The following is a 12,161-nucleotide window of genomic DNA, read 5'->3' as shown; positions in this document are numbered from 1 at the left end:
TCATTAGTCTAATTTTTGGAATTGCCCTTCACGCAAAAGAGTCATTGAGGCTCGTGCCAGGCAGATGAACAGTAATATCCGTTACGATTACGGTCGTTTCCGGAATTTGCCTGGTAGAGTATCGAACAATGTTCATTTTTCAGTTAACGATCGCTTGATCAAGAATCATACCCATCAGGAAGATCATAATCATGCTCGTTCACAAACTAATTTTAATCCGTCGGGTAGCCGTTCGAATCTTTCAATTTCGAATGTATCAACCCACGGAAAATTCTTTACCAATATCGCATCAGGTAATTTGAACACCTCCCCTATTCGTACTATGAGTACCCATTCTACTTGTTTCAAATCAAATGGAAAAAAAATTTGGGGTGGGTAATGTCTGTTACATTACCGCGAGGTTGACGTAGAACTACGATGATTAATAATTTGATTTGTCATGTGTATGAATTTGTAAGTGTACTAGTTTTGTGTTGTTATTGACCGGATGAAGTTTTCAGAAGTTAACTCTTTTTGGACTCATTTTGGTAGTCCTAAAAAGAACCATTTGTCTTTCTGTGGTTCCGAAAACCAGTGTTTAGTGTTCCAGGAATAATGCCAGATGATTGAATTTGTTTGTTTGTTCGTTGCTTGGTTGGGTGATCGGTTTCTGGCTCCAGCTGTAGTTCGCCAAACTCCTCCAGTAGATTAGATGTTTGATAGCTCGGGTGCTTCGATCGTTAGAATCGATAGAATCGGTCCAGTGCTTTGGTCTGTAGCAATATCCATTGCATGAGCATTTAGGCTCTGTACATTGATACTCATCAATATGCAGGCTTGGCCGCTATGATCCAGTATTTCACGCAGTTCGTCTCAAAGCGTCACTAATCGATGATTGCCTAAGCGCTGCAGCTCATTCCTTAAGTCAACTATCTTGGGAGAATTACTGCCTTTGGCGTGATGGAACTTGAAAAAAGTAAAGTTTGTCAAAAATAGTCCTTGCAATGAAGTAACCCGCGACAATCCAACATATACCAATTGCTGATCCTGACTTTTGTCATAGTCGTACACGACCTCGGGGAAAGTTACACCTTGCGACTTATGAACAGAAAAAAGCACAGGCACTAACATCGGGAACTGAATGCGTTTGCATTTGATTATGCCGCACAAGTTTGAAAGTAAAATAAAAATTCTCTATACAGGAGTGAAACTGGAATTTCAAAACCAGAGCCTTACGTTTGGCATGAAAATATTTTGAACTCTAATAATCTTTTTGCTGGTTTAACGAAATTCCTTGAATGGCACAAGAGAACGTTGATTTATAAATAGGATGCTAGAGAAAAATTGACGTCATTTGCTTTCCATTCTTCCGCTTGGATCGCATCTCAGCAGGAAATAGATCGTTCTGGCTCTGACCGGGCGTGGCTTCTCAGGCACAGACATCGATAGCGAAGAGCCTCCCCGTTTGTCTTGCTTCGCTCAAAATCAAACTGTCGAGCGAAGCGAGAGAAGATGCCGTCCGAAGCCCAAAGTCATCACCGCTGCCGCCGCCAAGAAGAAGAAGAAGGGGAAGCAGTCCACCAGGAAAATTTGCGGTCGAACTGTGAACACGGTCGGGCAAGTCATTCTCGCTTGTGTGCTTCACCGCTTGTTTGCGTTCACCCCAGCCATCGTCATCGCCGCCATCATCAGATTTCGACTTAAGCCCGGTGATCCACTACCTGTCACTAATGTGCGCCATCCACGCCACGAAACTTTCGGTTCGTCGTATAAGCAAATATGCTCAAATTTATACATTTGAGTTGAGGATCCCCGTTTGACCATGGCAATCAACTGATAACATCCCGCAGTGTTATTTATCTGTAAGAGCATCAAAGCTAACAAAGCCATCGGCCCCTTATTCAGGGCCATCAAATTAGTGGAAAAGAGTTAAAAGAGAAATATTTCCGACTTTATATATGACTAATATTCCTTAAATCAGTTTCACAGCTTCATACAAAATTTCATTTGTCATGAATAATTTAATGACTAAACGTTTTGAGACTGTAATCGCGGACGCTGCTGCAGTGCCGTCGGGGTGAGTGCTCAACATTCCCACACAATTGTAAAATAGAGTGGCATTTCCAGCAGCGTCTTCTGATGTTCCATATTTTATGGGAACACTTTGATTAGGAAAATTATCACATGTTACAAAATTGCGAACATATTTAGAATGCTTTTGATAAGACATTCTCATTGAACAATTGTAATAATTTTTTCACCCATGGATCAGAAATTTACCATCATAATAAAAAAAAAAAACTATTCATTATCAATAGCTCTATTGAATATTTGGTAATGTCAAGCCTTCCAGCAATTCATGTTCGACCAATTTCTCATCCGCATTAGCATTCTCCCGCAATTTTCAAGTAATTCCAAGCCCAACACATTATTGGCACATACCCATTTCCAGATTGGTCATCAGAAAGCGAAGAGCACAAAAAGGGAGGAGCATCATCTGCTATTCTGAGGTTATAATACATGCTTCCTTCGTCGGATTCAGTTTCATTCCCAATTCCGCTTTCGAGCTGGTAAGAGCTCCTCCGAACTTGCTTCAGCGAGAAGTACCTCGCTGCTAGAAATCTGCTGAGCTGTTAATCTTCAAGCTGCCAATCCAGCTTCTGGTTTGTGAAATCGCTCAAGATTTCTAGGTTGACCGATCCGCGCTTCTAATTTCGACTCGTGGTAAACTCGTGGTCACAGCATCCAAGCTCAATCGGCCCTTTTCAGGGCTACTTTACTGATTTATCTATAATGATCTAAATATCGCGGTATACTATAATTTGCGTTCACAATAATTTACCCCTCATAATTACATGAATTTGAGAAATTTACCGCTTGCAGGCACCGTCGGACCGTAATAACACCATACTACTCAGCATTGTATGGTATTTCTAAAAGCATCGTTGATTTATCATATAATGGGGGAACACTTCCTAAATTCTCGCACTATGGAAATTGGAAAAATGTATTAAAAATCTGCGACAGATTTTAAATACTGTTCCAATAAACTGTTTCCTGACCAATTGGTAATGAGCAACTATTGATCTGAAACTTTTCTACAAGTAAGTCTATTGCAAATGTCATAGTATATAAATCAGAACACATTGAACATTGATTCAGAAATATTTAAAAATTTGCACGAAAGCAAAACATGCGTGATTTTAATTTATTGTAAGCTGTTAAAATAATGTTGATATTTCTACTGTCCATACGAACGCGCATGTGAATTTCCAAGATATGTAAATCCCTAACCAAGACATCAACTTCATGTATCTTATCCTAGATTGGTCAATCAGAAGAAGGCGAAGAATACGAAAAGGGAGGAGCATTGTCTGCAATTCATTTAGGAGACTGAAATGTACCTTTGGATTAAAAAATCCCTCTGTAACAACAAACAGGGATTCGGGTTCAGTTTCATGTACACTTCGAGCCTAGTAAAACTCTCGTGATAGAACCACAGTATAGTTAGTAATATTTTTTTAATGTTGCTTACCACATACTTGGCTGATATATCTCTTAATTCATCTCGTAGCATCATAACAATATCTGATTTATCACGAAATATCGACAATACGACAATTTGAGGATGGACCGAGAAACGCTCGCTGCAGTGCCGTTGGGATGCAATAACAGCATAATGCTCATCTGTATACATCCCTTGCCAAGACATCAATTTCATATAGCCTATTTCTCAGATTGTCTATTGCGTTATAGACAACATGTAGAAAAATCAATTCAGATCAATAGTTTGCTCATTACAATTGGTCAAGAAAACAGTTTATGAACAGTATTTAAAATCTGTCGCAATTTTAATACATTTTCCAATTTCCGTACTCGAGAATTTGTGAAGCGGGGGCCATGAATGGTTCCTGGCTGGAAATATTCGTGGGGAGAAGCTCGACCCTTGGCTGCAGGAATTTCATTAACAACTCTTTGTTAAAGCTAAGTATGCTGTTTTGCTCAAGGAAAGTAAAGGAATTCCTTGACTGAATGGTCAAGAAATTTCACTACAGAGAATCTCATTTAAAAAGACATTTTCTTCTCAGCAGCGTACTGTGATCAGAATAAATGTGAATTCCTGGATCATTTTCTGAGAAAGAAATTTTCCACGCATCAAGATAGGCGATTCCTTTTCTGTCTGTCAGTAGCAAAACCAGCCCTTAAAAGCAGAAATTTTCCGAGGAAAATTCTGCTAAAAGTGAACTTTTTCAAAAACAACCTCTTTTTGATTGGAATATTTATTAACAACTCTTTGTCGAGTAAAATCATCCTTAAATAACTCTTTGCTTCCATCGCCAACCAAACCATTTTCATTGAATTGGCTTGTTTAGGGGTAAATCCTGTTTTTTTACATATTCTGATTCTTCGTTAATAACTGAGCCAGAATCCAAAGTTTCATAATTTTCCGTGCCCTGGAACTATTTTTAAAACAAGTTTGAATTAGTATGGAAATCGCGTTTGAATCACCCCTCGGAAAGTTTTACTTCCGGACGAGCTGTCATTATGGTAAATTGAAATGTCATTGAGTCGACGGAATGAAATCTTTTTTAATCATTTACTATATCAAAATTAAGATATTGAAGCGCAATAAAATCGTGTTACACTTAGAAAAATGTGCTCTTTCGAACAAGCTACAAGTAACTGTGAATTTTTCATCACTAAACAACCCAATTCATCAAGTACAAGAATATGAATGGTAAGGAGAGGCAGATGGTGTATATTTCGCTGGCGTTAGTTTCCAACAGGTCGCCGGTTGGCGCTGACTACTAATCCGTCCACTGAATGTTTTTCAGTTTTTGCTTTCGCTTCGTTTCGCTTCGTCACTCCGTTCGCTACTCGCACGCGATTGTTTATTGCTTTCGCGCTATTTTCGTTGAACTCTTTTGATTTTTCATGCAAAATGACCAACTTTGAAAAAATATATCTCAGTTATTTATGGACCGATTTTCACAGAATATCAGACATAGCTTAAATTTTAACATATATTATTGAGTGATTTTTCCAATCATACGTTGAAAAGCAGTAACGGTTTGACTAAAGTGGATTTTTGTGACGATTTTTTTTATAATTGACATAACTAAACATATTGAAGAATAGCTTCATGGTATCTTCAGCAAAGTTTGTAGATTTGACGAGATGAATTAGTTTGCTGAAGACAGTTTTTGTGTAAGGCTATGAGATTTTAAGATAAAAAGTTTTGAATTTTTCGTCGAAAAATTACAGTTTAGTCAAACCGTTATTAACTTATAAACTTGTGATTTGGAAAAATTATTCAAAAATATATGTTAAAACTCAAGTTACATCTGATGTTCTGTGAAAGTTTCTTTCGAAAATCATTTCCATAAATACACTGAGATCTAACTTACCAAGTTGGTCATTTGTATGGAAAATCGAAAAAGTTGCAAATGCATGTGAATAAGTTGGGGCCTTCCTTAGCCGAGTGGTTAGAGTCCGCGGCTACAAAGCAAAAGCCATGCTGAAGGTGTCTGGGTTCGATTCCCGGTCGGTTCAGGATCTTTTCGGTAATGGAAATTTTCTTGACTTCCCTGGGCATAGAGTATAATCGTACCTGCCACACGATATACGAATGCAAAAATGGAAACTTTGCAAGAAAGCTCTCAGTTAATAACTGTGGAAGTGTCATAAGAACACTAAGCTGAGAAGCAGGGCTCTGTCCCAGTGAGGACGTTAATGCCAAGAAGAAAGAAATAAGAAGATGTGAATAAGTTCTCAGTTTATTCGCAAACCAGCTAAATATTTCATGGGTGCACACAGCATAGGGTAGCGGATCACAGGGATTTAGTGAAATCTGGAAACGTAGCTCAATTTTGAAATCCCTTGAGCGATTTCACAAAACGAGATTCTGGATTAAACAGCTCAGCAGGCTTCTAGCAGCGAGGTACTTCTCGCTAAGCAAGAGCTCTTACAGCTCGAAAGCGGAATGGAATGAAACTGTAATCCAACGAAGGCAGCATGTTTTTATAACCTTGGAATAGCAGATGATGCTCCTCCCTTTTGTGCTCTTCGCTTTCTGATCGACCAATCTGGGAATGGGTATGTGCCAATAAGCTGTTGGGCTTGGAATTACTTGAAAATTGTAGAGAATACTAATACGTGAGAAATTGGTTCGAACATGAATTGTTGGAATGATTGGCATTCGCCTAATATTCAATAAGCTATGATAATTCAATAGTTTTTCTTTATTATGACGGTAAAATTTCGGATCCATGTGGTGCCAAAATTATTACAATTGATTCAATGAGAATGTCTTATCAAAAGCATTCTTAATATGTCGCAATTTGGTTACATGGGATAATTTTCCTAATCAAGTCCTTCCCATAAAATTATGGAACACAAAGGCCGCTGTTGGAAATGCCACTCTGATTTTACAATCGTTGTGACATGTTTGAGACTCACCCCTGCGGCCACTGCGGGCAGCGACCGGCGAGTACGAATCCTCAAATGGTTGAGGGGTCATAAAATTATTCATGAACAAATGATAATTTTGTATTTGAAAGCCCGTGAAATGATTTTAGGAATATTTAGAAGTTAGAAATAAGTCCAGCGAAATATTTCCTCTTTTAACTCTTTTCCACAAATTTGATGGCTCTGAAAAGAACCGATGGCTTTGTTAGCTTCGATGTTGTTACGAATAAATTACACTGCTCGGACCAGCAAAACTCAGGGGGCTTCTGGTATTTGCTCCTAACGGGATTACTTCTTGACCACCAATGATGATTTCATCACGAGTCGAAATTTTGAAGCGCGGGTCAACAGCTCCTCGGCCGATGAAATTTGCGGCGGCGATGACGATGGCTGGGTGAACGCAAACAAGCGGTGAACCACAAAGCGAGAATAACTCGCCCGACCGTGTTCACAGTTCGACCGCACATTCACCTGTGGACTGCTTCCTCTTCTTTTTCTAGGCGGCGGCAGCGGTGATGGCTTTAGCTTCGGACGGCATCTTCTCTCGCTCGCTCGATAGTTTGATTTGAGCGAAGCAAGACAAACGGTGGCGTCCTTCGCTATCGATGTCTGTGCCTGAGAAAGCACGCCCGGTCAGAGCAAGCCGATCTGGTGCCCTGCTGTGATGCGAGCCAATACTGAGAGTGGAAAAGCAAATGACGTCAAATTTTTTCTAGCCACCCCTATTTATAGATTTGCTTGAAATCAACGTTCTATTTTAAAACCAGTTATTGAAACTATTTGGACAGGTATTTAGGATTCAGTAAGTAAACGACATGAAGCTTTGATGTCTTATCTTTCGATTGAGGTGCTAATCAAGAAATTTCGTTAAGCCAGCGAGAAGTTATAAACGTTTTCAAAATATTTCATGCCAAGCGTAACGCTCTTGTTTTGAAATTCCAATTTCACTCCTGTATAGAGAAGAAAGACGTACTTCTACGTCAAAAAAACCCTGCCGACCGGACAGTATCGACATTCTGAAAATCCAACAATCCCATATTCTCACCTATGTCGGAAACAGGATGGAATCTGTGGGATATTTCATACAGTGGGCAGCGGAAGTCCTATCGACCGCCATAGTTATTTCTAACGCAACTTCAGTGGAGGATAGCCAAGAGACCATTTCGACATTGATACCGTGCCAGCGGCCTTAGTCTACAAAGAACGAAATCACTTCTACTTCCCATACTCGGACAACTTCGAGTTGATCGAACCTGTTCACCTAAACGAATCCCTGTTCAGATGGGTCAATGAAGAGCGGTTCACGACATTCCCGAAGGTAACCGGAGCAATATTCACCACATCCTACAAACTAAGAAGTACCTCGTGCTGGCCGTGGTGGAAGAGAACAAGCTGAGCGAGATTGCCGCCCATGAGCAGGAGTTCCGCGATATGGTGGAGATATTCGTCCACAAGAACAAACACAAGTATCACAGTCGCTTCCAGTTCGGTTGGGTGGGAACACCCGATCTGGCACACTCCATAGCCATGGATAAACTAGCCACGCCGCATTTGATAGTGCTGAATGCTAGCACCAACGAGCACCACATACCGGAGGACGATCCTCTACAGTTGACCCCGGAGGCTATCGAACTATTCTTGGATAGTATTCATAATCAGACCGCTCCGGCCTTCGGCGGAAACTCGCTTCCGGTGCGGATCTATCGGGCCTGGTTCGAAGCCAAGCACTCGCTGTACGAGATGTGGATGGGCAATCCGGTGCTGACCTCAGTTCTGTTCGGCCTTCCCTTGGGCTTCCTCTCGTTGATACTGTACTCGATCTGCTGTGCGGACATCCTGGACGCCGAGGAAGAAGAGGAGGAACCCAAACACGAAAAAAAGGAGTAAGCTGTTCCGGGACTCGGTGTCATCCCTGCTTTGGAGCATAGTATTGGTAGTGACATGAGCATAGTAACTAGCCAGGAGGATTGCAATTCCCAAATGTGAAGTAAAAATTGAATCCGTGATTATAGACGATGATCTGAAACTCTTGATCCGCCTTAAAAACGTGAGGAGCAGGCAATTTCAACGCACTCGCGATCCTGCTATGAAGATTATATGGCAGGATTTGCAGAAAGAAATCAAGAAACGTTTTGCAGATTTAAGAAACAAAAATTTTGAAAATAAAATTTCTCAATTGGACCCTCAAAGCCCTTTTGGAAATTACCTAAAATTTTGAAAAAACCTCAGAAGCCAAAACCGGCATTGAAAGAGGAAAACAAATTATTACTAACCGATTGCGAAAAAGCTCAGAAACTTGCTATGCAGTTTGAAAGTGCGCACAATTTTTATTTAGGACTTTCTAGTCCAATTGAAAATTAAGTTACTCAGGACTTCGAAAATATTCTCAATCAAGAGAACGTTTTTGAAAATGCCTGGGAGACTGATTTGGAAGAAGTGAGAACTATTATTAAAAAAATCAAAAATATGAAAGCTCCTGGCGATGATGGAATTTTCTACATCCTCATCAAGAAACTTCCAGAAAGTAGCTTATCATTTTTAGTTGATATATTCAACAAATGTTTTCAATTACCATATTTTCCTGACAAATGGAAAAATGCTAAGGTAGTTCCAATTTTAAAACCAGACAAAAATCCTGCAGAAGCTTCTAGCTATCGTCCAATCAGTTTGCTTTCCTCCATCAGTAAACTTTTTGAAAAGGTTATTTTGAACAGAATGATGGCCCACATCAACGAAAATTCAATTTTTGCCAATGATCAGTTCGGATTCCACCTTGAACATTCGACACTCACCAACTTTTACGTGTAACAAATTTTATCCGTACCAACAAATCTGAGGCTACTCTACTGGTCTTTCTCTCTAGACATAGAAAAAACATTCGACAGTGTTGGCATGAAAGTTTGATTTTAAATTTACCCCTCTACCGGCAGCATCATTTTTTACCGCAAAATTAAAAAATCATATCGTTATAACTTTTTTGTTTTTCAATATTTTTGCACCGTATTTTCACAAGTTCTCGAAAAGCTCTTCTAGTTTTAGGATCTGCGTTGATATTGAATCATTGGTCATCTGGTTTTGAAGATATTCCAAAATTACTTGGGGGACCGACCCGTAACCAGAACCCTCGTTGATTTCTTAGGCTATCAGAATTTTAATCGTACTCGGATATTCACTCTTCGGAACAATACATTAATGAGAGTATGTTGTGAAAAAATGAAGCAATTTTGGTGCAACCGTCTTTAAGTAACGAGCATTTAGGTTTCTGGAACCACGCTGGCCAAAGAAAAATCTCATAAAACAACACATCGTAATTTTCAGATATCTCCAAGAATTCTTGATTGATTGTATGATTTTTTCAGGGTAGCTCCTTATTACCTGGCATAATAAAGCCCACATTTTATTTTTTTGATAAATTGATCACAAACAACATGGCCGCCAAAGACATTTTATATGGAGAATGTCGTCCTCCAAGGAACATCGGAATACTTTAAAACCAGATTACCCATTATTAACATCGATGCAGATCCCTAAACTAGAAGAGTTGTTTGAAGAACTTGTGAAAAAATGGTGCAAAAATATTGAAAAACAAAAAAGTTATAACGATTTGAATATTTATTTTGCGGTAAGAAATGAAGCTGCCGGTAGAGGGGATAAAAAACGTTAATTTTCCAACATACATTGTTAGAATAATTCAAAGTTATCTGTCAAACCGTACACTTCAGGTTAATTATCAGAACTCCAGATCTGAAAGACTTCCTGTAAGAGCTGGTGTTCCTCAAAGCAGCATTTTGGGACCAATATTATACAATATTTTCACATCTGACTTACCTGAGTTACGTCAGGGATGTCAAAAATCCTTGTTTGCGGATGACACAGGCCACTCCGCCAAAGGACGGAGCCTGCGTCTCATCTGTAGTCGATTGCAAAAAAGTTTGGATATTTTTTCCTCATACTTGCAGAAATGGAAGATTTTTTCATGTTCTTCCAAAACTCAACTAATAATATTCCCACACAAACCAAAAGCTCTTCATTTGAAACCTTCAAGTAGACATGTTGTCACGATGAGAGGAGTTCCAATAAATTGGTCAGATGAAGTTAAGTAACTAGAACTCATACTAGATAAAAATTTAGATAAAAACTTTCAAAAATCACGTTGAGGGCAATTCAAATGTAACATATATATAAAATTTCTATATCCACTTATTAACAGAAAATCGAAACTTTGTCTTAAGAACAAGCTTTTGATCTTCAAACATATTTTCAGGCCAGCCATGTTGTAAGCTGTACCAATACGGACTAGCTGTTGTAATACCAAGAAGAAAGCTCTGCAGAGAATTCAAAATAAAATTTTGAAAATGATTCTGAAGCTTCCTCCCTGGTATAGTACCAATGAGTTACATAGAATATCCAATGTTGAACCATTGGAACAAATCTATATAAATAAAAATGGAGTGGTGTTTGTATGTCACGAAATAACTTCAGAACGGGACACCCGATTTGCACAATTCTTTCACTGTTGTCTTCTTGAAGGGCTCCGACGTGTTCGTGTGACGAAAAAGTTTATGGAAGTTGTGGGAAAGTTTGGTATAACAGGGGAATACTAATATGTCAAGTTGTGTGAGAGGTTCCATTACATTTTTCAACAGCCTACTTGATGGCAAGACGAAGTTTGCCGGGACCACTAGTGTCAAATAAAACAATTAATAATTTCAGGCAACAATCGTTACAATCTTCTATTGCCACGATTAATGCGTTATATGTTTAGGTAAAGTTCTTCTTCTTCTTCTTGGCATTAACGTCCCCACTGGGACAGAGCCGGCTACTCAGCTTAGTGTTCTTATGAGCACTTCCACAGTTATTAACTGAGAGCTTTCTTTGCCAAAGTTGCCATTTTCGCATTCGTATATCGTGTGGCAGGTACGATGATAGTCTATGCCCAGGGAAGTCAAGAAAATTTCCATTACGAAAAGATCCTGGACCGACTGGGAATCGAACCCAGACACTTTCAGCATGGCTTTGCTTTGTAGCCGCGGACTCTAACCACAAGGCTAAGGTAGGCTAAGGTAAAGTTAGGTTAAGTAAATTGAAAACGTTATTTTTTTTCTCTTATAAGCAGGTGAAATCAACTCACCTGTAAAAAAAACTGAACTGCAACGGCAAATGTAATATGTTGTTAACAAAATGGTAAATAAAATCTTGAATTTATTTTACCAAATTAGGATGATAACACAGAACACCTAGATATAAGAAATGAATGTACTGTTTGGAATGATACTAATAAAGAAATTAAAAGAAAAAAAAAAACTTTTTTTGTTTCTGTGCACTAGTCGATTGAAATTAAAAGGTCTATCCCGGGACATAGAAGGCTTATGGAATTAACGCAACAAAAATATTACAGCACACGTGTTGCCAAACGGTAATTAATAGTTTCTATGATGAAACACTGTTTAACATTGCAAAACATTGAGTATTGCTCATAAATTCAATTATTCAAACTAATATCACCCACCCATGCAGCCAGAAGGCAAATACGTACGAGCAAAACTTATCCGGTTGTCACTCGAAACCATAAACAGCTTGTAACTTCCCTGGGCAAACAATGCGAACCCGATATGATTTCCCGACAATCAAGGCAACAGAACCCCCAGCAAACGGCATCCGGGTTTCCTCTAAGAAGGCATGCTTGATATCCCAACGACCAATCCCAGTAACAG

The 12,161-nt window shown here is 39.1% G+C and overlaps 1 pseudogene; it reads left to right on the top strand.

Annotated features, from left to right (window-relative positions):
- The first annotated feature begins 7,508 nt into the window (after positions 1 to 7,508).
- LOC110680577 lies at positions 7,509 to 8,387 on the top strand (annotated as a pseudogene).
- The last annotated feature ends 3,774 nt before the right edge of the window (positions 8,388 to 12,161 follow it).

The sequence above is a fragment of the Aedes aegypti genome, unplaced genomic scaffold (genome assembly GCF_002204515.2).
Source record: "Aedes aegypti strain LVP_AGWG unplaced genomic scaffold, AaegL5.0 Primary Assembly AGWG_AaegL5_hic_scaff_1606_PBJ_arrow, whole genome shotgun sequence".
NCBI lineage: Eukaryota > Metazoa > Arthropoda > Insecta > Diptera > Culicidae > Aedes > Aedes aegypti.
Note: the sequence above shows the minus strand (reverse complement) of the source record. Positions and strands in the feature narration are given on the sequence as shown.